A 24,145-nucleotide genomic window follows, 5' to 3' on the forward strand; every position below is an offset into this window, starting at 1 on the left:
AGTGGGGGAGGAGGGCTGTTTTGAGTTGGAAGGGGCCGGCTGCTTGGCTGGTGGAGTTCCTCAGGCTTTTGCCCACTGTTCTTTGTCGCTTACCTTAGTGGGCTTTCACAAAGGATCCTTCCTTCCCAGGGAGGAAGGAAAGAAAATAAAAATACATCTCCAGGTAGAGGGGCAGGCGGTGGAGGTCAGGCGTTCTTGTCCCCCACGCACTGTCATAGCAGCTCATGGGGGTTGGCGGCTCCAGGTCTCAGGTCTTGTGACCGAGGCAGGCTGGTGGAACTAGATCACATGTTTTGGGGAGTAAACAAAACTTGCAAAAAAGAAGGGGAGTTTCCAGTGAGGGTGGGGAGGTCCCCAGAAGGTTACCTTTGTCTATTAGTTCTCTGATTTAATCCCAAGTGGCAGTTTTTAGTGTATGTTGTGTATTTCCAGATGATAACACATTTTCATTTTCCTCCTTTCTTTCAACAAAGAAAGCCAGAGGCAGCCAAATTAGTTGACTCTTCAAGTAGGATGTGACAGGTACTTCTAAGAGAATGCTTGTTTCTATGTGCGTGGGCACATGAGGTGACTTGAACCCGGGGTGGGAATTACTAGCAAAGACCCTTCATTCTGCTGTCTTCAGGTGCTCCTGAGAGATCAGGGCCTCCTGATCAGCTTGGAGGTGACGTGGGAGGAGGTCACTGCAGGACCCCAGCTTCTGAGGTCATGTAATGTTTTTATAGAGAAATCCAAGTAGGAGAGAGGGGGCCAAAAATCAGTTGAGAAGATTTTATTCCAGCGGACGTTCAATTTGAAGCCCAGTGCTTATCTCAACTTCGTGGGCTTTATGATTGAAAGCATCTGCTATTCATTTTACTATCATTACTTCCTTGGTGGCTTTGTCAGTGCCAGTTTTGCCCATGGCCTGAGTCTCTGCTGCCCTCCACCCCCTGGCTGAGGTCGGTCCAGTTCCCAGTCCAGCTTTGACTCCTGCAGGGTCCCAGAAGGGATTTCAGCCCTACCAGCAGGTGGAGGCAGGGACTAGTCATGTGGCCACAGACCCAGAGTCCAGGGCGGCCTATCCGTTGGATGCCCAGACTCCTGCCGAATGCTGCCCTGTGCCAGGTGCCTTACCTGCATGATTTCCTCTGTCTGCAGATGAATACAGTGAGGCTCAGGGAGGTTAAGTAACTTACCAAGGTCACTCAACTACTAAGTGGCATAGACAAGAATCCAGCCTGATCTTCCTTAACTCAGAAGCCCTTGCCCACCCTGCCCTCTTGCTCCCCTGCGTGAGCCCTCTCTCCTTGGTCCTTAATCCCTGTCATCCCTGTTACTCACTCTATGGCCTGCCTGGACTGTTGTGCCAAGTAGATGTATTGCCCAGAACCCTGACCCTGGTTCCGGCCTGAGCTGACCTGACCAGTGCAGCTGGCCAGAGCCCCTGCTGGACTGGGCCCCTAGGGATCCTGGTCCATTTTCACCACTCCTGTCGGGTTGGGATCTTGGGCTGCTTTCAGGCCCCACCCGCCCCATCTAGTCCAGTCTAGTTCCCAGCCCCTGCCCTCCTAGTCCCACATCCCCTCCCCCACGCCAGCCCTTGCTGCTGAGACCCGCCCCTCCGCCCGCCCCCCAGCATGGCTGCTGCTGCTGCAGCACCTGTCTTAGGACAAGGGGTGTAACACAGAGAACACAGACTGTGTGAGTCACATAACCTTCCTGAGCTTGTTTCCTCATCGATGACGGGGATGACAGAAAGTCCTGGACTTGTGACTGTGCTATGCCAGTGAGCCAGCCTGCCACACTCAGTCACGCCCACTCCCCAACCCACATGGGCACAGCTGCACCAGGGCTCAAGGCCTTTGTAGCAGGGTGCACACCCTCTGCTCCCACCCGTGTGTCAGCCACTCAGGAGGGGTGAAGGCAGCATCAGCCTGAGAGGATGACCTCAACTTCAGGCTGCAGTGAGCTTGCCCCTGAAGGAGAGCAATGAAGACGACCGTGTTCTCTGCCCCACGAGACTCCAGCCAGCTGACCCACGGGCCTGTGCACCCCACTGAGAAGTGCCCTTGGTTAGGAAGTTAGAGAGAACTCAGGGCCTACAGCATGGGGTGGAAGAGTAGACAGTCATAGGTTTTAGGTGCACAGACCGAGGTTGAAATTCTGGTTGTCCTGCGGAGGACCTGCTCGCTGCGCCATTTCTCTTGCGGGGCATCAGGTGGGGTCTCTGCTCCCGCTCCCCACATAAGAATGCAGGATATGGTGAGGCCAAAAAGCAACTCCCACGGAGCCATAGATAGGGGAGTCATACCACTATAGTCTCACTGGAGCCAGGATCCACACGACCTGCAACCTGCCGTCCGCTTCTCTGCCTGCCACCCAACCGACTGACCAACCAACGCAGCCGCGGCAGTTATATCAGTGGCTAATTGGCTAACTGGTTACAGTTGATGGTCAGTTAGCCGCAGCTGATGGCCATTTACTACCCGAGCCAGCACCTTTCCACGTGAGGCCCAGAGCCTGGAAACCGCTCTCTGGGACTCTGTCCCCACACTGGTTCTGCCACCTCCTAGCTGGGTCACTTTGGCCCAGTCTTGCTGACACTTTGTGTCTAAAATGAGAAGCCTCTCAGGGCTGTTGCAGGATTAAATAAGCCCCGATATTGTATGTACAAGTACCTGGTATATAGCACATCCTCAACAAATGTGTTTTCCTCCCACCTTTTGCTGCTGCCTAGACAGTCTGTTGCAATGCCCAACTCCTTCTCCATCACAGGTTAATGCCCTGCAGCCAGCACTTAGTACCCACCCCTTTCCTGGGTCAGGATCTCCAATTCTGATGCCTGCTGTTTGATGCCCAGTCCCCTGCCTGGGTCCTGCCCAGACATGCCTGACCTGGGGCAGGGAGCATGAGGCAATAGCTGGAAAAATGAGACTTTTAGACCAAGCTCTGCCCTCACTTTGACCTCTGGCCAAGCCACTTCATTTTTCTCTAAACCTCAGCTAGCCATCCCAACACCTATCCCGCCTTCATCATGAACACATGGCCAAGTACATAGATGCCCTTTAGAAACTGGTTATGTCCCAAATGGTTCCCAGAGTCTGTGCTCTGGGGCCACACTGCCTACGTCTGAATTCTCACCACTTCTAGCTGCATCACCATGGGCAAGTTCATCCTGACTCTGTTTTCTCATCTGACAATGGGGCGACCGTATTACGGGTCTCGAATCTGGTTGTTGTGTACATTAAATGGTATGCATGCTAGGGATGCATATCAAACATTTAGAATTGAGCCTGGTGTGTAAGCAGCACTAATCACCAGCTCCTGGAAGGTGGCATCTTCAGACCCCACTTGGAGAACCACTGTGCTAGACCCTTAAAGACTGGTGAGGGCTTGTCAGGAGCTCACACCTGGCCCAGGGAGAGAGACAAACGCTCTGTCTGCTCTGTTCCAGTTGAGGGCTCAGGACTAGAAAATCTTTAAAGAAGCTAATGCATTGTGGACACTCACTTATTGTTCCTTAAAAATGTTCACAGATTCTGGGGCAGTCTTTGCATTTTAAGTGCCAAGCTCATCTTCTCCACCAGCCCCCAAGGTTGGCACCCAGTGGCTTTACTCCTCAATTGCATCTTTCCTACCAGCTCCCTTCGCCATAAATATTCAGGAGAGACGCAGGAGGGGGGAGAGAGGAGGGAGTGAGAAAGGGCTTGGAGTTGACAAGTTGGAAGTTGTGGTCTCACCCCCTCCCAGCACTCCTGTCACTTGGGAGCAGCAGGGTGGGGGTGCAGGACCGCCTCCAGCCCCAGGGCCTGGGTCACACCTCCTACCTGTTCGCTGGAGCACATTAGTTGCTGAGGTGGTGGTAACTGTTTTTCATTTTGCTGAGTCTTTGTTGAGACTTAAAAAGGGAAATGAGCCATTACGGAACAGCAACCCTTTTTGAAACAAAAACTGAATTGACTGCATTTTCTAATCACATTTTGGGATCTAAGAATGCAGAAGTCTGGCCTTGCATTATCAAAGTTGTCTTTCAGGAGAAGGTTATTTATCTGTGGCTTGCCTCCTGCTCACAGAGCTCTGTGGGAGGAGTCACGTGCCAAAATGCTAGTGCCACACCAACTGGTATTTAATGGCCGGCACATGTCCTATTGTGAGAATATCCGGAAATGTCCCTTTCCTTACTTTCTGCTGCTCAAGACCCTCAGGCTCTGCCCTGTTGGGTAAGGAGTAGCCACCTCAATTCGTAAAATATGGTAGAGCTGGGGTACAGGGCTTATAATCAGGGGACTTGGGGCAAACCACTAACCTCTCTGAGCCTTGGTGGCCATCCACCTGTAAAATGGGGATGTTACTTTTGCATACCTCAAAATTCCGATGTCACAATGCCCTGTAAACTACAAAAGGCACACAAGGTATTAGCTCTTGTCATTATTATTAAACTACCCACAGATCCAGTGTACCCCATCCCACGGGGCAGAGTCTGTAGGACCAAGAGGACATGACAGCCCGGAGCTCACAGCCCTTTCCCCCTCTGGGCCATGCCCTGGGCACTTGGGACCCCTGAATCCCTTGCCTAAATGGGCTCAAACCTGCAACCAGGGCCTGGGCATGCTCTTTCCTAGGGGTTAGGGTACCCACATTTGTGCAGAAGGCCTCTTCAGATGTGGGGCTGAGCCATCACCTTCGAGAACACAACTCTATGAAATCAGGATTCCAGAGTCAAACCAGAACTTCCAGGTTGGTATAAAGGACTATGTGTCCGGGTAGAAGGAAGACCATATTTAAATTTAATACATACTTGATTTGTCACATATATTGAGATACATGGTATAAGGGCCTTCATTTGTGCTCTCCTCTGTAGGCCCACAAATGTTCCTTTTTATTACTAGAAGTTTGAATTCCACTACCTTTGAACTAGGCAGACCTGTTATTTTCATTTTCTGTGCCTTTCCTGCTATTTCTTCTCCTCTATCTTCCTAAATATTCAAAGCTGTGCCTTATTTGGAAACGTAGAAAATCATAGAGATTTAGTAGAAACTCATAGAGATTTCAGGCGCTCCCTACTCTCTCTTAAACCATTCTCATCCCCCTAGAGACCCACAGGACAGACCATGGGCAGGGACCTGGGTTAGTAGCTGGCCTCCCTTTTGCCTCCTAAGCAGTTTCCAGACAGAAGGTGTCTGTGCTACTTCAGGGTAAGAAAACAGAGCTCCATACTGCTGCCACCACGGTAACCCTGACCCACGTGCTACTAAGAAAAGCCATGGGCTCCATCCAGGGGCCTAAGATTTTTCTGCAGGGAGCAACTGTAGGAAGAGTGGTGCTGCAGGGTGCTCCCATCTCCATCCTGGAAGGGTGCAGGTCCTCAGCCTGCAGAGGGGAAAGTCAGGTGAGAGGTAATAGCCAACTTCATTCCAAGAGTGGAGGCCCCTCTGGGTTCCTTAATGCTTCCTGGGTTAGCTGCTGATGGTGTTATCCACATTTTGCTCCATATAAAACCCTTTTACAATGTCCCCTTCCTACCCAGACACTCTTCGGCAGTGCAGAGACTCTCATCCAGAAGTGGAATTGCTTGCCTGCCTACCCTAGAAGTAAGACAGGAATAGTTGCCCCCTCTCCTTGTGGCCTGTGGTCCTGGGATGATGCAGCAGCAGCAGTTGAATAGACTTTGAACACCTCAAATTCTGCTGAATGCCTGTTCATCTCACCTGTGCCTGGGGTGGCTACATGTAGAGAGAAGGAAGGTATGAAGGGGAAAGGTGGACCCACGATGGGTTATCGCCTGGTCTCCATCTACCCCACGGATCCTAAGAGAATCAGAGCAAATACTGGATTTTAGACAACTCCACGGACTAGCTCGGCCACCATTTCCTACGGGTTGAAAGTGAATTACTGGTACTGTGCTAGGTGAGGTTCGGTGCTGTGGGCCAGGGCACTAAACACTGAATCTCAGCACGTGGAAGTTCTTCCCTTCCAACTCTTTCAATCCTGAGTACCCACCGGAGAAACTTTCAGTTGTGCTTTAATGTTAACACTTCACTAAAACTTGCTATTCTCCCTTTTTAACAAAATGAGATCAGGCCTTACTGTAAGGTCTTGCCTGCTAGCATTGAGAAGAATGTTTTATTTGTATTTCTTTGTATGGTTTCTTGCCTTCTATATATGACAGGTGATATGGGTTTTCCATTAAAGTAATGATACACAGTTTGCTTTTTAAAGTAAATGTAAGTAAAGCAACTGAGTTAAAGAATATTAAATGAAAAAGGTAAGAGGTGGCACTTGGACGTGACAAGTATCATTCAAGTTTATCCTTTTAGAGGCCGGGAAGCAGACCCAGGCAGGAATCCCCTGATCACAGAAGGAGTAAGCGTCTCTAACATTTAGGAAGCACACAGACATCCATTTGACCCGAAAACCATCGCGTGTTCTGCTTGAAGGTCATGGGCTGGATAACAGTTCCCTTTTCATTTTAGTCTCCATTAACACTCCTTCCGTGACTGGTGTTTTCACTATTTTCATTTTAGCCAACAAAAGCGGTAACTTCAGAAGTTAACGATTGTCTCCTTTAAACTCAGGGCACAAACCTGGCCATTTTCAGAGGTAGAAGACTTCAGCCTTGGAGCTAGCAAGAACTAGCAGAGAAGAGAGGAAGGGGTAAAAATAGACGTAGAGAGAAATAGGAAGTAAAAACACAGCCGCTTCAACATTTTTAAGGATTTGAAACTGGAATGGGGCAGTCACATCTCCGACTGTCCCTGTCCTAAGGGAACAAAGCAGTAGGCTTCTTGCCGAGTCATTCTTTGATGCTGATGACTATTACTGGTTACCATAACTGCCCAGTAACCTTGCCTGAGCACGTAGTAGATGTCCGGCGCTTGGCTAAGACTTGACATACTGACGTCTCATCATTTCTCACAAGAAGCCTTTAAGATAAAATCTTGGGCTCTGGAGTTGCACTACCTGGGGTTGGAAATCTGGTCTTGCGAAGCTGTGTGACTTAAGGCAAATCAAATCCCTCCCTGAGCCTCAGTTTTCTCATCTCTCTAAAATGGGTATAATACCGATCGCTTTAAGGATCAGAAATCTTCTATAGTAGAATGCTTATCAAGAGTAAAAACGTAAGCTGCTAATAATGATGATGATGATGATGATGATGATGCCACTTAGTATTAGTCGCTATTGGTATTATGAGTACCAGGACGGCAAAGAAGTTTCTGGAGGTCATTCTACCCAAGGTCACAGAGCTGAACCAGGTTGGCTAGACTGACAGAAGAGGAGGAATGTCTGGACCTCCGGGCCTCGGGGCCCAGAGCGGGGTGGTGCGGCAGGGGCTGCTGGAGAGACGCCCAGATCGCTCGGCGTTTGCTCCGAGCGCCCTCCGGACTCAGCCACATCTTCCTGGGGCTCTGACTGGCCGGGGACTCACTACTGTGACATTCCAGACGGGGTACGGCGGATCCTCAGCCCAGCGAGGCCGGGCCTGCCGCGCTCTGCTCGGCGGGGAACCCACCTCGGCACAGCGGCCCCACCGCCCACGTCGGCAGCCCTGAAACCACAGCAGCCACCCGCCACGAAACTGACGCCCGAGCGTGGCTTCCGGGAGCCGCTGGGCATGCCGGGAGACGGGTCTCACAGCCAATCCTCACGCGGGGGCGGGCAGTGGTTGCCCGGCAACAGGACAGCCCAGGTGAGGGGGGTGGGGCCAGTACCCCAGGGCGAGCAGGTGTGAAAACAGAATAGGGAGGCCGCCTGCCAATCCTCGAGAAGGCTTCTTTTTTCCTGTCTGCAGTTCCTTCACTCTTACCCGGAATTGGAGGAAAGAAAAGGTCATCAAAGCAAATGATAAGAAACAAGAATAAGCCGTGGGAACTAATAATAATAAAAAAGATATTCATATTATTGAGCATTTACTGTGGGCCTGGCTCTTTACAAGGATTATGTCATTTGATCCTCATTTGATCTTAGAGAGAAAGTATTATTACTGTCCCCATTTTGTAAATGAGTAAACAGAGGTTTACACAGATTAGCCATATTACCCGAAGTAACTCCGCTATGGAGTAGCAGAGTTGGAATTTGAATCTAGATGGTCTTGAACCCAGGGGCTCTGTGTTCTTAATGAGTCAAGGGGTGGACACTCATTTCAATTCAGCAAACATCAGTCTGTGTTCCTACTAGATCTACCCGCAGGGGCCAATCCAGCTTTTATGGGGCCTGAAGTTTAGACAACATGAGTGGCAGGGGGCCCTCTTTAGGAAAAGGAATAACAAATTGCAAATATAAAATTAGGCAGAAAGAGAAAACTTATGTGGAATGTAAAAAGCCATCACAACAAAACACTTTTGCTCATTTTACAAAATATGTGTGACCTGTGCACACATTGCTAGAGCCCAGTACAAAGGTGTTCTTGACCCTTAGTTCCCATTGAGGTCCTTCAATCAGATAGCAAACTGCCTTGCAGGCTTCTCTGCTGTTCCCCTCCCTACTTTGCATCTCAGCCACAGATCCTCCCTGGAAGGGCTCTAGCAATGGATTTAGTTGGGCTTTCTGGCTGTGGCAGCAAGCTTGGGCTGCCAAGTAAGTAAACGGAAGTGCCAGAGAATTAATGCCCTTGGAAGCAGTCCTCAGCACTAATGGACACGAAGTTGGTGGCCATTAACCCTCAAGTAGGATTATGCTGACACATCTTCTACACGAGTGGTTCTTCGGGCTTGGTCCCCAGATCAGCAGCAATCTGCATCACTTGCGAACTTATTAGAAATGCACATTCTCAGATCCCACCCTACACAGACTGAATCAGAAACTCAGGGGTGGGGGGTAGAGCCCAGAAATTGCTGTTTTAACAACCCCTCCTAGAACTACTGTTGTACCACACTGTTTCCCAGAGTTCCCTGTGGGCTGGAGCTCCAGAGGTCTACAATAGTGACCTACTCAATAACACACTTTCTTTTTGGTCTCTTCCCTTTGCTTATCTCACTTCGTCTTCAACTGGGGCTTCCTAGATCGTCTCCAGTAAACTACCTGCACTTGAATCCTTGTCTTGGGTCTGCTTCTAGGGAAATACACCTCAGATGAGACTGTGAGGAGGTGTCATTGCCCACTGGGGAAGAGGATGGTGGCTGGCACCCACTGGAGGCCGAATGCTCTGCTAAATGCTTTGCTGTCATTGTCCCTTCCCCTCCATCCCCAAGGAAATTGGGATTTGAAGGATTTAAGTGGTTTGCCCAAGGATTTGAACCCAGGTCTGCCTGAGTCCTGAGGGGAACCCTCCTCACTAGTGAGGACTGAAGACTTGCCTACATTATGTTCTCTCGTCATGGCTGCTCTTCTCGTGGCAGGCGCAGATTCAGTTTTGTTGTGAGGGGTGCTACAGTCTGTACACTTTGGAAAAATAGAGAGTGCCCACTGTGGGATGCTGCTGGCCTGAGATGATGACGTGCCCTGGCTCCGTAGAGGGCACAGTCCGAGAAGCTCCTTCACTCCCAGTCTGAGGTCCCTTCATTCCAGTACTCTCGAGGCTGGTGCCTACCCCTCCAGCCTACAGCTGTGCCCAAGCACGTGCCTTTAACCCAGAGATGGGGCCTTTCCTGCCACAGATACCTGGACATTAAAACAGATCTGCAGCGGAGAGGCGCTACTTGCGGTGGGGGTGGGAACGTATCCCTGAACTCTGCTTTCTCTGATGTTTAGAGAAATGGTTTGCACATCTCCAGGAAACCACAGCTCTCACACCCTAGTCACCTGGCCAAGTTCTCCACGCTTGTCACCTCAAGAGGAATGGCCTTGCCTTCTCTGGGCCCACAGCACCTGTGGCTTGAGACCCAGCTGTCTTTCTTGTTAAAAATCCACCCCACCCCACCCTGCCCCAGCCATGATCCAGGTAACGGTAGGTGGGGGGATACCCGCAAAAGCACAGGCTTCAGTCTTTGGCTCTGCTGCTGACTTTGGGCCAGGCTTTTTCTTTTTTAAACCCTTCAGAGCCTTGTTTTTCTCATCTGTAAAGTGGGAAGCCTATTCTGCTCCCCTGAGGTTGTTCTAATGATTCAGTGTTCATGGCAGACGAGGACTATACACACACGACCCAGGTATGAGCACTAATGGATGCAGATTTGCAACTGGGATCTCCCTTTGTTCCTTCCATCACAACGATGAGGGAACTTAGAGGCTGGTCTTGGGTTCTCCAGAGTCCTGGTCCACCAGAAGCCTGCCGGTGATGCCCAAAAGGTAGTGCCCTCTTTCCAGGACACTGCCAGCCTACCCTTCTGTGTGGGAAGAGACAGAAAGGATTACTTTGGTGATCACTAGGTTAAAGGATGCCCCAATGCCCTGCCCCGCCAAAAACTGACCCCTTGACTCCTTAGTTGATTTTGAACCCAGATGGCCTGTGTTCTTAATGAGTCAAGAGGTGGGCACTCATTTTAATACAATAATTTCTCGCTACATCACATCATTTGCTTTTCTTCATGGCATTCGTTGTGGGTTGTAATTATTTACCTGCCTGTGTGCTTTTAAAACACTTTTTAAAAATGGAAATTTGTCAACATGTACACAAGAAAACAGAATAGTACGTGGCCCTCATGCACTTGTCACCCAGTTTCAACAATTACCAACTCACGGCCAATCTTTCTTCACTTCTACCCCTACTCACTACCTCCCCCTGCCCCCGACCCCATATGAATTTGAGGCATCGTATCATTTCACTGTAAATAATTTTTTATATATATCTTTAAATGATTAGGGATCTTTAATAAAGTATAATTATAATTCCATTATTATACATACAGAGATGAATAACAGGTTCTTGATATGTGATTATTACAAAATGTCTGTCTCCCTCCACTAGGCTGAGAGCTTCACGCGAGTTTTCTCTTGTTTGTGGCTGTATCCACAGAGCCTGAGACCTAGCAAATAGTTGGTGAGTATTTGTTGAATGGATGAATGAGTGGGAGAAAAGCAAAGGATGCTAGGACCCCCCCTGCTTTCTGTGGATGCGGGCCCCCTCTCCCCCCACCGTCCCTTGGACACTGGGGTGTGATGGCTGTCTTGCAGGCCCACAGCCACTTACGCTCCCTGATGGGAGCAGCGCCATGGAGTCATAAACCTCTCAGTTTCTTTCCCTCCCAACCTGCCTTCGGCTTAATCGGGCAGCAAGCCACTAATCCTCTCCCCCTGTGCAGCTAATTCCACCTTCTGACTTAATCATTGTACTTAGCACTTTCAATAAGAGCTTTGCATCTTCAGAGCCCTGCTCAGGCATTAACTGATTACTGTAATCTGTGTGACTCCCAAGGCGTCAACCAGGATCGCAGGGGAAGGACCGGGCTTCCCTTGTCCTCTCAGAGCCTCAGTTTCCTCATCTGTAAAATTAGGTGAATATACTTAACTGGCGTGATTGGTGCAGGGATTAAGTAAAATGAAATACAGAGTGTTTGTCCCATGGCGCATAATAAGCACTCAGGAGGGACTACTTTCAAGGATTAACTTTCACTGGAGAACCAGACAGATCTCCATTTGAATCCAGCCTTCTCCACTTAAAGGGAAAACTTCTGAGTCTCAATTTCCTCATCTCTAAAATGGGGACCATGGTGCCTACCCCTCAGAGTTCACCGAAAGGATCTAGCCACATGATATATGTATGCGATGTGCTGGGCAGAATGCTGGGTACCGAGTAAGTGCTAAGCAATTATCTGTGGCTATTGCTATTCCCAGAAGGACATGGAGGAGGGGTGGGGGGCCGGAGAAAGGCTGTGGTGCCTCTGGAAGGGGCCAGTTATGTCTTTTGTCCTCTGTTCCCTCAAGGTGTACAAATCGATGGTGCTCACTATTCTATTCCCAGCCCTTTGCCTAGCTGTGCGTTCATTAAATGAATAAGTGAATGGATTTGGTGAGGTAGGGATGGGAATAATGTATAGGCATACCTCGTTTTATTGTGCTTCACTTTATTGTGCTTCACAGATGGCGAGATTTTACAAAATTGAAGACAGAACCCTCCACCAACAGAAAGATTACAGTTTGCTTTATTGTGATACTCGCTTTGTTGCGGTGTTCTGGGATTGAACTCGCAGTATCTGGACAGGTCTGGGTAGTTTATAGAGGACTTTCATGATTTTTCTCTCTCTCACAAGAAGAGAAAGTAAACAAGCCAGGGCTTATACCCCATGTGTTATACATGAGCAAACTGAGGCTCAGGGAAACGCCAGGCTTGTACGTGTGAGCAGCTGGAGCCCTCCAACCCCACTTTGGATGTGTCAGGAGTGCGCTTACCAACCAGCGCCCTTCAGAAGAGTTGGGCTTCGGTCTCAGTGGGAGTTACAGGTCTTCTGGAGATCTCCGAAAGCTGCAGGGATTCTGCCTGCGACTCCTGCCTCCCACTGTGCCTCCCACTGGGGCCGTATCCCAGTGTACTGGTTTTTAATTACGGAGAATTTCAACCTCGGGGCTGCCATGAACAGCCACTGAGGCTGTCTATTGTACAACTCCAGGGGACAGACATCCATTCACCATGGCGGCAATGCATCACTAAGAGGTAAGTCCTGCTGTGAAGTGGGAAGTGACTGTAGGAGGAGGTGGGGGCCCACCCCATGCACTGGCTAGATTTGGGTAAGGAGGACTGCTCCAGGAACCAGGGCTCCTGGAAACTCCGTGGTCTGGTGTGGGTGGGCAGGGTCCATGTTCAAAGTGTGGGTATCTGGAGGCTGATCTCCACCCTTCTTAGGGAGAAGGGCTTCTTAGGGAAAAGGGTAGGAAAGCCCTAGCAACTAAACCCTAGTTTTCAAACTTGAGAAAGTTGAGGAAAGGGAGCAGGGCTCTGAGCCAGGTACTTTATATATTATATCATATATCTAATTTAATCTTGATAATAAAGCTCTTTGGAGAGGCAATATCAACCCACTTTACAGATTAGTTAACTGGGGGTACACAGAAAGTTAATTAACTTGCCCAAAGCGTCACATAGTAAGGAAGTGGCACAGTTGGGATTCAAACTCAGGACTGCCTGACTCCAAGTCCCACTATGTTACCTCTAGGTGTAACCTGAATTTTACAAAGGAGGTAGCTGAGGCACAGAGAGGGGCAATGCCTTGCCCAGGGTCACACAGCCAGCTAGTGGCTGAGCAGATAATGAACAACGAATGAATCTAGAAGCCTAGAAATGAATCTAGGCTCTCTGTCTCAAAATGAGCCCCTAAGGGTCCCTGGCCTATCAGTTAATATTTGTTATAGAAACAAGTCTAGGCAGAGGGACTTGGATGGCTGGGGTTGGGAGACCTGGGGGAAGCAGGTGGTGAAGGGCAGGCACTAATCCTCCACATTCTTGCTGGGAGTTTTCTGTAGGAGGAGCTCCGGTTACCTTCATAGCAGGGCTGGAGGTGGGGTCTGGAAGGGCGAAAGGTGCCGCGCGGCCCTCGGCCTCTAGGTGGCGCCCGCACTGCAGATCTGGACTCCTTCAGAAAGCCAAGCCAGTCAGAATTGGCTTGTCTTCGGGTACTGGTCTGTCCCCACAGTTTTCAGGATGTCCTCAGACAACAGCTCTTCTTTCCCTCCAGGCCGCCCCTGCCCCGGCTTTGGCAGTGATGGGTTGGCAGGGCCCACACTCGGATATCACGCCTCAAGCCCCAGCCTCCCTTGCAAGCCCTCTGCGTGTCCCTGGGTGAGAGAGAACCTCTGGAAGGACTTGAGGGGCGACCAGGTGCTTCCCATCTTGACCTTGAAAATTTTGCTCAACCTCTTTGAGCTTCATTTGCCTCGTCTGTAGAGTGGAAATGGGTTCTATTTCCAGGATATTGAGAGGATCACATGGAACATTTTATGGCCGGTTGCAGGTACTCAACGTATGGGAACTACATTAAGGTCTCACTGAATGTCATTGATAAGTTCTGAAACTTTAAGTGCAACAACATATAACACAAGCACTTTTAGCACAGGCTGATTGATATACATAAGAGCTAAGTTCCTAAGCATCCCATCAATGTTATAACAAAACAACGTTATTGGAGGACCTGCTGGGTTAGGCTTGTTCCCGTGGCCACTGGCTGCTATTCTTCTTCGTCTTTTTCAGTGCATGATGCCAGTCCATCACACCACGTCGTCCCTGTCACCACCACCCTCTATCACCCACGCCCTGTGGCCTGGATTTCCTTGGAGACAATACAGACTAGCAGTTAAGCAGAAGGCTCTGAAGGCTCACGATCTGGGTTCAGGTCCTTACCTCTACCACTTCCTGTGCAGCTTTGGTCCAAGTCCTTAGCTCGTGCACTGCAGATTCGTGGTGCTCACCACTACCTGTCCCAGCCCCCTGGTATTGATTGGAGCTGAGTGACTAACAGGGAAATGGGGGCAGGGTAATGTATGTGTCATTCCAGACCAAGGCAGTTAAGAGGCTGTGGATCTCCTCCATCTCTTTCTTGCCCTGCCACGGTGACCTGGGTGTGGCCACAGGGACATGTGTTTCACATAGTGTAGCTCTAAGATGGAAATGCCCTGGGACCCCAAGTCACCCTTGGAGGAAAGCCATCCCACCAGCACTGCACTCACTAGGTGGGAGCAAGAAGTCACTGAGATTCCAGGATTTGTTTCTACCATAATGCTATAACCTAGTACTGTTACTTCACTGGTAGAGTTTCCTGTGCCTCAATGTTCTCATCAATGAAATGGGGACAATAATGATATCACTCTCATAGAGTTGTTGTGAGGATTAAATGAGATCATGAATACAACCCTCTTAAGATGTAAAATCTTAGTTTTTATTACTTCCATAGGAAGATATGAAAAGCATGAAACGACCTTAGACTGTCAGACATAATCACACAAACTGAAACGTTCTTCTTTGCATGGTTATACGTATAGACTACACCAGAATTGAAAATGGAATAGCTTTCTCACTACCGTATGTGATTCAAAGAGATGACCTAAAGAAGGTTTGCATCCTGCAGGAAGTAACTTGCAGACTAAACCACACTGGAGCCTCCATCCTCTGAAGACTGTGACCAAAATGGGAACAGCTCTTTTCTGCGATGGTTTGACTGCCCTAAGGTCCAGAGGTGGGAGAGCGGACCAGCTGATCACAGGCTGCCTCTCTCTTTACTGGACATTAGGTTTTCTGGTGTGTGACAAACAGGGCCAGGGTGGGGGCTCGGAGTCTGGAGAGAACAGACTGCAAGCCCCCCAGGCTCCCCCACTCCAGGCTAGAGACACACCCACAGGCATTGTCTTCTCTGTGCACTGTCCTCTGCAGTCAGGGCTGGCTCTGCGGGCGTGTGACCTGTCTAGTCACACAGGGCCCCATGTTTGGAAGGGCCCGAAGCTCAGTGGCACGCTCCGTTGTCACCATCACTCTGTGGAATTCATGGTGGCAGTTTAAAAAGATGAGGCAGACCCTTGGTGTACCAATGTGGAAAGAGCTCCAAGGACATATTTGAAGAGAAAAAGTCAAGTTATAGAACAATATGTAAAGTATGACTCTATTTATCAACAACAGATAATTTTTAAAACACACACACAACTTTATTATTCCATTTTCCCCTCTACTGGCTGGTTAGTTATCCATTCATTTACCATTCTTCTAGGGTTAGCCTAGAGATAAAGTAGCCATCCTTGATTTATTAATGTTTTCCATACAGTCACATTTTTATCCGCTTCCAGGACAATGCAAGGACTGTAGGACGTTCTAACTCCATTTACCCCCTTCCTGACTCATGTGCTATTGTGTCGTGTATTTTAATTCTCTCTCTCTATTTTAAACATTAGTTTCATTGTTTTATGCAACCAAGATCCATTTGTAGTTACCCCATTTCCCTTTCTATTGCTCTTCTTTCCTTCCTGAAATCCAAGCTTCCATCTGGGACCACTTTCCTTCTGCCTGAAGCATACCCTTTATATTTATTTTTATATTTGAGCCATTCATATGGTACAAAATTCAAAATTACAGAAGTGTGCCATAATAGATGTCTCTTTCTCCTATCCCAGCCCCCAGCCAAAAACAATATATTTCCATATGTATATAGAACATTACTTGGAAGGATACACACCAAATTGAGAACAGTGGTTTGTCTATTTGGTCTGAAATGTTCATAATGATAATGTAGTCTTGTGTTCTGTGTGCAAAGAAAAGGAGTCAGGTCCCAGAACAGGGCCCAGGGGGGGCCCACATAGTTCTGACAGCCTGTCACTGTGTCCCTCAGTGCCACAGCTTCTCTGTTATCATGCACATCCTTATTTGATTCTGGCCACAGCTCTATAGGCCAAGAGGGGTAAGATTCCTGTTCCCCGGACAGCTAAGGACCATGGCTCCAGAGTAGCATTTTATATTCATCAACTCATTCAGTCCTCACAACAACTCTACGAGGATTGTCACTGCTTTACAGATGAGCAAACTGAGGCAAAGAGAAGTTAGATAACCTGACCAAGAGGCAGAGCCCGGATTCAAACCCAACCCAACAGCCCAACTCCAGAGCCCAAGCTATTACTAGTCCCATTTTACAGATAAGGAACTGAGGCCCCAAAAGTTTTAGCCATATGCTAAAACTCACACAGTCAGGAATGGCAGAGCAAGAACTCACATCCATGACTTTGGGGGTCAAAATCCACCCCCTGACCGTCCTAAGACCAATGGTTCTGCTCTGCACATTAGAACCACACAGGGAACTTTCAAAAATGCTGTGTCCAGATGTCAGCCCAGACTAATTAAATCTGAATCTCTATTTTTCCACCCCTGCCCCCCTTGCCCCCAGGAGCTTGAGGACCACTGCCCTAACCCACAGGTGAATAAGGCTTGGAGTCTGACTGGGTTTAGTTTAATTCAAACTTTGCCTCAGTGACCTTAGGCAAACCGTTTTTATATTTCTGTGCTTCCTCAGTTTCTTCATCTGTCACAATCATTACAGTGTCTTCTTCATGTGAAGATTGAGTGAAATAATCTCTGCAAAGCACTTGAAACAGTGCCTGGCACAAAATCAGTTTTAAATGCTAGAAATATTATTATTATTATTATTATTATTATTATTATTATTATTATTATTATTGTTTGCTGTGTAGCTCTGTGGAGAGCCTGTCCCTCTCTGGGCCTTGGGTTCTTCATCTGTGAACACATGGTGAGCTGTGGACTCATGGTCTTGAAAGGTGTCTTCCAGGTCTGATGTGCTGATGGCTGTGATAAGCTAGCTGGATCTCAGGCCTTCTCAGAAGCCCAGCCCTGCCTATTTTGTGCGGAGGCTGCGGCAGGCACATGTTTGGAGAAAGAGGGCCGTGTTTCTATGGGAGGAGTCCAGCTTCCGATTATGGTGTTGACACCTCTCACAGCTGGGAGGTGCTGGGCTGTGCAGAGAGAAATTTCCCATCGTGGGGTGGTGGTTGACAAGGCTCCCACTGCCCCCAGAGAAAGACAGAGGGCCCTAGATGGAAGACCCCTTGGAGAGGTAGGGTTGGGGGCTCTGGCAGAACTCAGGCCCTGTGCTGGCTTCCTACCAGTGCACTTGGTGCCAGTCTTTGCCACCAAGCACCATTCTGCACCCATGTATAATTCATGCCCCCGTGTGCCAATCTGTGCCAGCTTTAATTAGCTTCTAACTTTTCGTCATTCATTTTGCTATGAACACCTTATAAATAAATGATGTGAGAAGGGAGCAGAGAGTGGGGCAGGCAGGGGTGTGAGGGAAGGAGCCTGGCTCCTTAGGCCTCGTGGGGGAGGGGTAAACCTCTAGGGTGGGGGCCAAGGAAGCCATGTCCCTCTGTTTCCTGGGGGCCCTGGACGCTGCAGCTGGGTAGCCCCAGCCCACCTTGTTCACCTTCCAGCCTTGTTCTTTCACAAGCTGTGTCGAGCCGCCACAGCTGTGCCAGGCTCCAAGGGCCCACAAAGCAAACTCAGGAGCACACATGTTTGGTTTATGGTGGCAGGCGCTGCCCAGGGAGAGGGCCAGCGGGCTGGGGACACCGGCAGGAAGCAACAAACAGCTTTTCACAGGCTCAGGGATGGGAATAAAGGGGGACTAGGAAACGGTGCTTCATTGCGAGGCGGGAAAGGGAAGCCGTTATGGAGGACACCCAGAGGGGAGGTGTGTACGTGCTTTAAAACTAATCATTGGCCCTCGTGGGGAGGAGAGACTTGTATGTGAGTGATATTTTGTGTTCACAGTTTACGAAGCACTTGAATTTGTGTGTTTTCTCTTTCGCCCTGAACGGCAACCTTGGGAGGTGGTCAGGGGGGCTAGGAGCTATACCCATGTTCAGTTGAAGAAACTGAGGCTCAGACACATTGGCTAAGACCCAGGTCCACTGCACTCTAGTCCCGTGAGCTCTGCATTGCCCTGCTGGGCTTCCATTCCCAGGGAAGGAATTGGGGGGCAGAAAGCTCCCCAGTGCAGGCTGGGGGCGCTGAGGGAGAATCCAATCCAATCCCAGGTGATTGACGAGGCCAGGCTAGGCGGGTTTAAAACAGATTTGGGCTCCCTCCCTCTTTCCTTCTTTCCCTCCCTCCCTCTGTGTCTCCCTTCCCCCTTTCATTTCTCATTCATTGAGAGTGCCAGGGAGCCAGCTGATTATTTGGTGTTTGGGGGATAGAAAGACAGAAGGGGAGATGCCCCTTCCTCCAAGATGCCAGCGCAGGGCCACCCGGGGACAATGCACCATCTCTTCCTCTCCATCGTCTAGCTTATTATGTTTTCCCCTGTTATTGTGCATTTTCACCTCCAAGCCCATCCCCCTCCACCTCCAGCTTCAATTGCTGAGGGACCCCAGGCCCCCGAGTGGCATAAGAGGTCTCCATTACCCAGTCCTTGCTCATCTGCTCAGATGTGTCTCTCATTTCTGTCCAGTGCTCCATGGTCCAGCCTGACCTCTGCACTATCTAGTCCCTCAACTGTGTGATGCCCATGTGACGGCAGGATTCCATCCCTCAACTTCAGACGCCCCTATCGCGCCAGGCACACAGTTAAGGCTCTGCTTAGTGGTTCCTCCGGTTGGACGTCTTCCTCTGGTTAGGACGAGCTGCACCTTTCTTGGGCTCCCTCTGTCACTGCTGAACCTGGTCCTGGCCTCAAGAGTGGCATCATTCTGTGCTTTCTCACTCTCTGTTTCTGTCTCTCCAACCAGACTAGTTTCTCTGAGGACCAAAGTGATGTCATACGAGGTCTGACATTTCAGTTTGCGAACTCATCCTAGAAAAAGTGCTACATCCCTCATTGCTGAGTATCACTATGGTCACCTTCCAAGTACTCCCCTTGCGAAGCTATGCACTGACGCCAGCGCCTAGTCCACACTTCAAAGCAATTTTGGAACTCTTTTTCTGCAATGGCCATCAGAGCTGTCGTCGTATTACCCTTGATGTCCTGAATGTCATCAAAATGTCTTCCTTTCAATATTTCCTTTATCTCCAAGTAAAAACAGAAGTCATTGGGGGCCAGATCAGGTGAATAGAGAGGGTGTTCCAATACAGTTATTTGTTTACTGGCTAAAAAGTCCCTCATAGACAGTGCCGTGTGAGCTGGTGCATTGTTGTGATGCAAGAGCCATGAATTGTTGGCGAAAAGTTCAGATCATTTTCGTCTAACTTTTTCACGCAGCCTTTTCAGCACTTCCAAGTAGTAAACTTGGTTTACTGTTTGTCCAGTTGGTACAAATTCATAATGAATAATCCCTCTGATATCAAAAAAGGTTAGTAACCTTGTTGCAACAAGTTCGCAAAACTTAATTGTGAGACTTTGTATGCTTCTCTGTGTCTTCAGCACCCAGCCCAGAGCCTGGCACACAGTGGACCCTCCAGGAATGCTTGTTAGATGAATGAACAGACACAATCCCTGTCCTTGAGTATCCTAAAAATGAATGTGTTCTTTGAGCTAAAGATGAACTGGAACCCACTGCAGAACTGTGGCCACTTCTGGAAATATCTGGACGAGATATTCTGATAGGGAAGGAGTCAGTATATCAATTTGTGTTCCTTCCTTTCTCTCTTTATTTATTTTTTAAATTTTGGGAAGGGGGAGTTAGAGGTACTCTCCAATGCTTCTTGCACAGCAATCCCCTATAATCGCTGGGAGATTCATCCTGTGGTCTATACCAGGCAGGGCTCTCATGGTTGCAACAGAAAGGAACTCTGGCTAAGTGACATATAAAATGAATTTACTAGTTAGATGGGTGGGTAGGGGACTTAGCAGAACCAACCAGAAAGCTGAAGGACAGATCCAGAAAGCAATTAAAAACCAAAGGAGGCTGGGAGCCAAGAATGTAGCTGAGAATGCAGCGCAGACAGGTCTTGAACTGTCGGTCAGGGTTTGCTGCTTTCTAGAATTTCTAAACTATTTCTAAACTTAAGGCTCAGAGTTGAGAGTGGAGCTTCTGACTGGCTAGCCTGAGCCATATGCTGAGCCTTGTGGCCAGGAGGCAGGACGATGGAGGGCCTTCACTTTTAGTTGTTACAGAGAAAGCAGGGTCTGGTCCTATCCCTTACTTCACACAGTGGGGAGCTCCCCCCAGGAGAGGAGTTTGCCTGAAGCTGGGCCCTGGACAGTTAGCATCTCTATGGTTCCTTATGGCTGTGGAAGTGCTCTCACATTCCACCCCAGGAGGGAGGCTGGGCCGGCTTCTTGATCTCAGCTACAGAAGTGGAAATCAAACCTCAAAGAGGTTAAGCAATTGGTCCAAAACCACATAAGGTGGTAAAAGGTGCTTCTTTATCACCCTGGTCCACGTCCCTCCTCCGTGCTCCAGGTGCTTGTGGGAGGGACAAATGTTTTCTAAGGAAAGGGAAACAGGGAGAACTCCTAGAACTGTAGGTGGACAGCCCTGAAATGCTTGGAAGAATGGAAACCCCAGCCAGGAAGAAAGGCTCAACTTGCAGGGATTAATTCCCTGGTTCAGAGGATGGAGGCTGAATCTGTGCTGTCTTTTGTTTTCTTCCCCGAGCTCTGAGTCTCCTGCAAATATTGTCATCCTGCCTCGGCTGCTTCATGTTCAGGACAGAGGACTGCTGTTCACCTCCAGGATCAAACACCTCCCCTGGATTTCACGGGGCGAGTCCAGATGCATGCCTCTCGTCCTTTGCTCATGCCGTCCCTCTACCTGGAATGCCTTCCTGCTTTTGCTGCCTGTGCGACTCCTGGGTATCACAGCAAAACCCAGCTCTGAGGTCCCATGTGCAGGCAGCCTTTCTGGACTCAGCTTTCTTGAGACTCCACCCACTCTCCTTCCCGCTACCTCTCACTTTGCCACATTTACCTTGCAGATTATAAGTGATTCATAGGTCTGCCTCCCTCTTGAGTTGGGAGTGCCTCAAAGACAGGGGCTGCTGTTATTCCTGCCTGTGTCCCCCCGTGTGCAGTGTTGGCTTGTTCCCCTCAGATCCGTTCCTCACTCTCCTCTGCTGTGCTGTGTATCACAGCAGGGCTGACCCTGCAGGCTGCAATTCCCCAGCTCCTGGGTCTGCTGGCTTCTGGTTGGGGTCAGCCAAAGGGAGGCCCTAGTGGGAGGCCAGACAGCTAGGGAAAGGAGAAGCCGAGGTGTCTCTTCTTCACACTTGGCTTTAAGCAGCGTCTCTCACTGGAGTGGCATCTCCAGTCCCCACAGACAGGTGCACTGTGGTTCCATCTTCCGCGGCAGGACCCTGCTCCTGGTGACTCTGCTTCCTCCTTTCATCCCTCCAGCCGAGGGGTAGTACAACCACACCTTGCTGTTGCTGAACTCTGGGTTACCTTACCATCGCCTGTTCGAATTCTCAGCTTTTTCATCACTGTGTGCCCAAATTCACTTTGAATTCCATGTCTGTTACACACTCCGACTGGTTCTGTGTGCTGGTTGCACACTGAAGGACACCCCAGTTCCTATCCTGGAGGTTGGCACAGGGTGGGCACTTGATAAATGCTTGTGGTATAAAAGTGGCTGCCAAAGAGGTCCTATAAACAGAAAGATGGTGCTCACCTTGGAGGAGGTGATGGTCTCCCTGAGTTCAGTGCTGTTTTGTTCACATGTAAAATGATTGCAGAGTTTGGGGAAATCACAGTTTAAGAGAGATGGTGGCAAGCCAGAAAAAAAAAGGTTTTAGGATTGGAGAAACTTTGGAGAACACTTCGTCTTGTACTTGCATTTAAAGAATGAGGAACACGAGGCCAAGAGAGTGTCCAGCCCCAAACTATCCAGCTAGAGAGCAGTCGAGTATCCAGAACCCAGACCCCTCACTCCTGGCTCCATCACCTTGTTTAAAAGCATGACTACCTGAGACCTACCTGTCACACCGTATCTCTGCCGTCATGACTGACTTTCCCCTGAGGTGCACTTTCCCTGCCCTTTCCCCCAAGCCCCAGACTCACGTGTCCAATGAGCTGCTTCACGTCTGTACTCAGTCATCACACAGACCTCTCCCACTCAGTATGTGCCAAGGGAACTCTTGCTCTTCTCCCCATGGGGACCCTCCTCCCTTGATCCATCTCGGGGAACAGCACCCTCCCTGTCTATCTACTTCCAAAAGCCAGAAACCTGGGGGTCTCCTTGACATTTCTATCTTACCCCACCATCAGTAGATTTTAGTCTGCTCTCTCTCTCCATTGTTCATCCTTCAGATCACAGATCTCACCTCCTCCAAGAAGTCTTTCCTGATCCCCTGGGCAGGTGCCATTAGAAACTTTTCTTTTCAGTACTGATCCGATTGTAGTTTCACCTGTTAATGTGTTTATTGACTAACGTCTGGTTCCATTAAGAGGAGTTCTACGATGCACAAGGACCAAGCCTGTTTTCTTCCCCTTCATGTTCCCAGAACCTATTTCAGTTAACTAGCACATAGTAGCAACTATGAATGAATGAATGAATGAATGAATGAATGAATGAATGAATGAATGAATGAATGGTAGAGAAGTGGAACTTTGAAGTCGGGCCACACAGGCAAGTCATTCACCTTCCCAAAGCCTTGTTCTCTTATTGGATAATGCCAGGACCTACCAGAAAAACTGTGTTGAGGATAGAATGAGTTGAGGTGGTGAAAGTCTCAGCCCAGAGCTTGGCTCCTACTGTCAGTATGCTGACTGCAACAGTGACCAGTCCAGAAATCCTGTCAGGTGAGAACTATGTTAAAAGAACTCAGAATGTTTAGCCTGAGGGAGTCAAGATCGGGGAGCAACCCTCTTCTACACCCTATATACGCACCTCCTCTTGAATCCCGCTCTCTGGAAAAGTCATGAAGTCTCCATCCCGAGAGCTGTGCAAAGAGAAGCTGGGAGACCATTACTCAAGGTGCTGCAGAAGGGTCTCCTGTATGGGTGAGAGTGCTCAGGTGACCTCAAGGGTCTCTTCCAATACAGGGTCCCTCATTTGTAAGCACTTGGGGGCATTTTGAGCTTGACTGAGGGAGAGGGAGCAGATGGGAGCGCACAAGTGGGTTGGGCAAAGGCAGCTGTTTGAGGGAAGCGCGGCCAAGCAGCCCCAAGGACTAGAGGGACCTAGCCCCACTCGGCGCTCAGCGACTCTGGGAGCAGAGAGGGGGCGCTTAAAGCCAACAGATGGCGCAGGCTCACCTAGGACAAGCGCCTGCTTGCTGGTCCCGGCTTCCCGGGAGCGTTTCCTCGTTCCGCCAGAGGCGCGGAGCGGGCAGGAGGCTGGCCGGGCCCCCACCCCTCTGCGTGCCCCTCTCCGGGACCGCGGGTGGCCCTGCGGAGCACGGCTCCAGCAGGCACCTGGGGCCGCTTCCGCGGGCTTCCTCCTTGCCCCTTAGGGGGATTCGTCGAGTTGCCACAGCAGCCGGTGCCATGACATCGGCAGAGGGCAGCTTCGCCAGCACTGAAATATTCATGCCCTGAGCGCCTGGCCCAGCTCCGCGCCGCTCCCGGGGGTCCGCTCGGGGTCAGGGCGGGGGGCGAGGGCGCGGGGATCCTGGCGGCCCATCTTGTAGGGGGGTGGGCGGCAAGGCGCGACCGGCGGGAGGGGGCTGGGAGAGGCAGGAGGTGAGGGAGGGAGCATCAGGAGGCGGGGTCTGGGTGGCGGGGGTGAGCGGGGCGGAGGAAGCGAGGGAAAGTTGATCGTGCACTTGAGCGGCGGCGGCGGCGGCGGCTCAGGAGAACTGCGCGCGGGCTGCCGGCGCGATGCTCGGCGAGAAGACGCGTCCGACGGCAGCCGGGCGCTGAGCCGGGCGGGGCGGGGCGGGGCGGGGCGGGCAGGCCCGGGGCATGGAGAGTGGGGGTGCGGAGCCTCGGGA

The 24,145-nt window shown here is 50.0% G+C and overlaps 1 long non-coding RNA gene across 1 annotated transcript; it reads left to right on the forward strand.

Annotated features, from left to right (window-relative positions):
• The first annotated feature begins 10,799 nt into the window (after positions 1 to 10,799).
• LOC117036174 (uncharacterized) lies at positions 10,800 to 15,025 on the forward strand. Its single transcript, XR_004425329.1, has 3 exons — positions 10,800 to 10,894; positions 11,935 to 12,505; positions 13,524 to 15,025. It is a non-coding gene; the product is annotated as an uncharacterized LOC117036174 (long non-coding RNA).
• Positions 15,026 to 24,145: the final 9,120 nt, after the last annotated feature.

The sequence above is a fragment of the Rhinolophus ferrumequinum genome, chromosome 16 (genome assembly GCF_004115265.2).
Source record: "Rhinolophus ferrumequinum isolate MPI-CBG mRhiFer1 chromosome 16, mRhiFer1_v1.p, whole genome shotgun sequence".
NCBI classification, from domain to species: Eukaryota; Metazoa; Chordata; class Mammalia; order Chiroptera; family Rhinolophidae; genus Rhinolophus; species Rhinolophus ferrumequinum.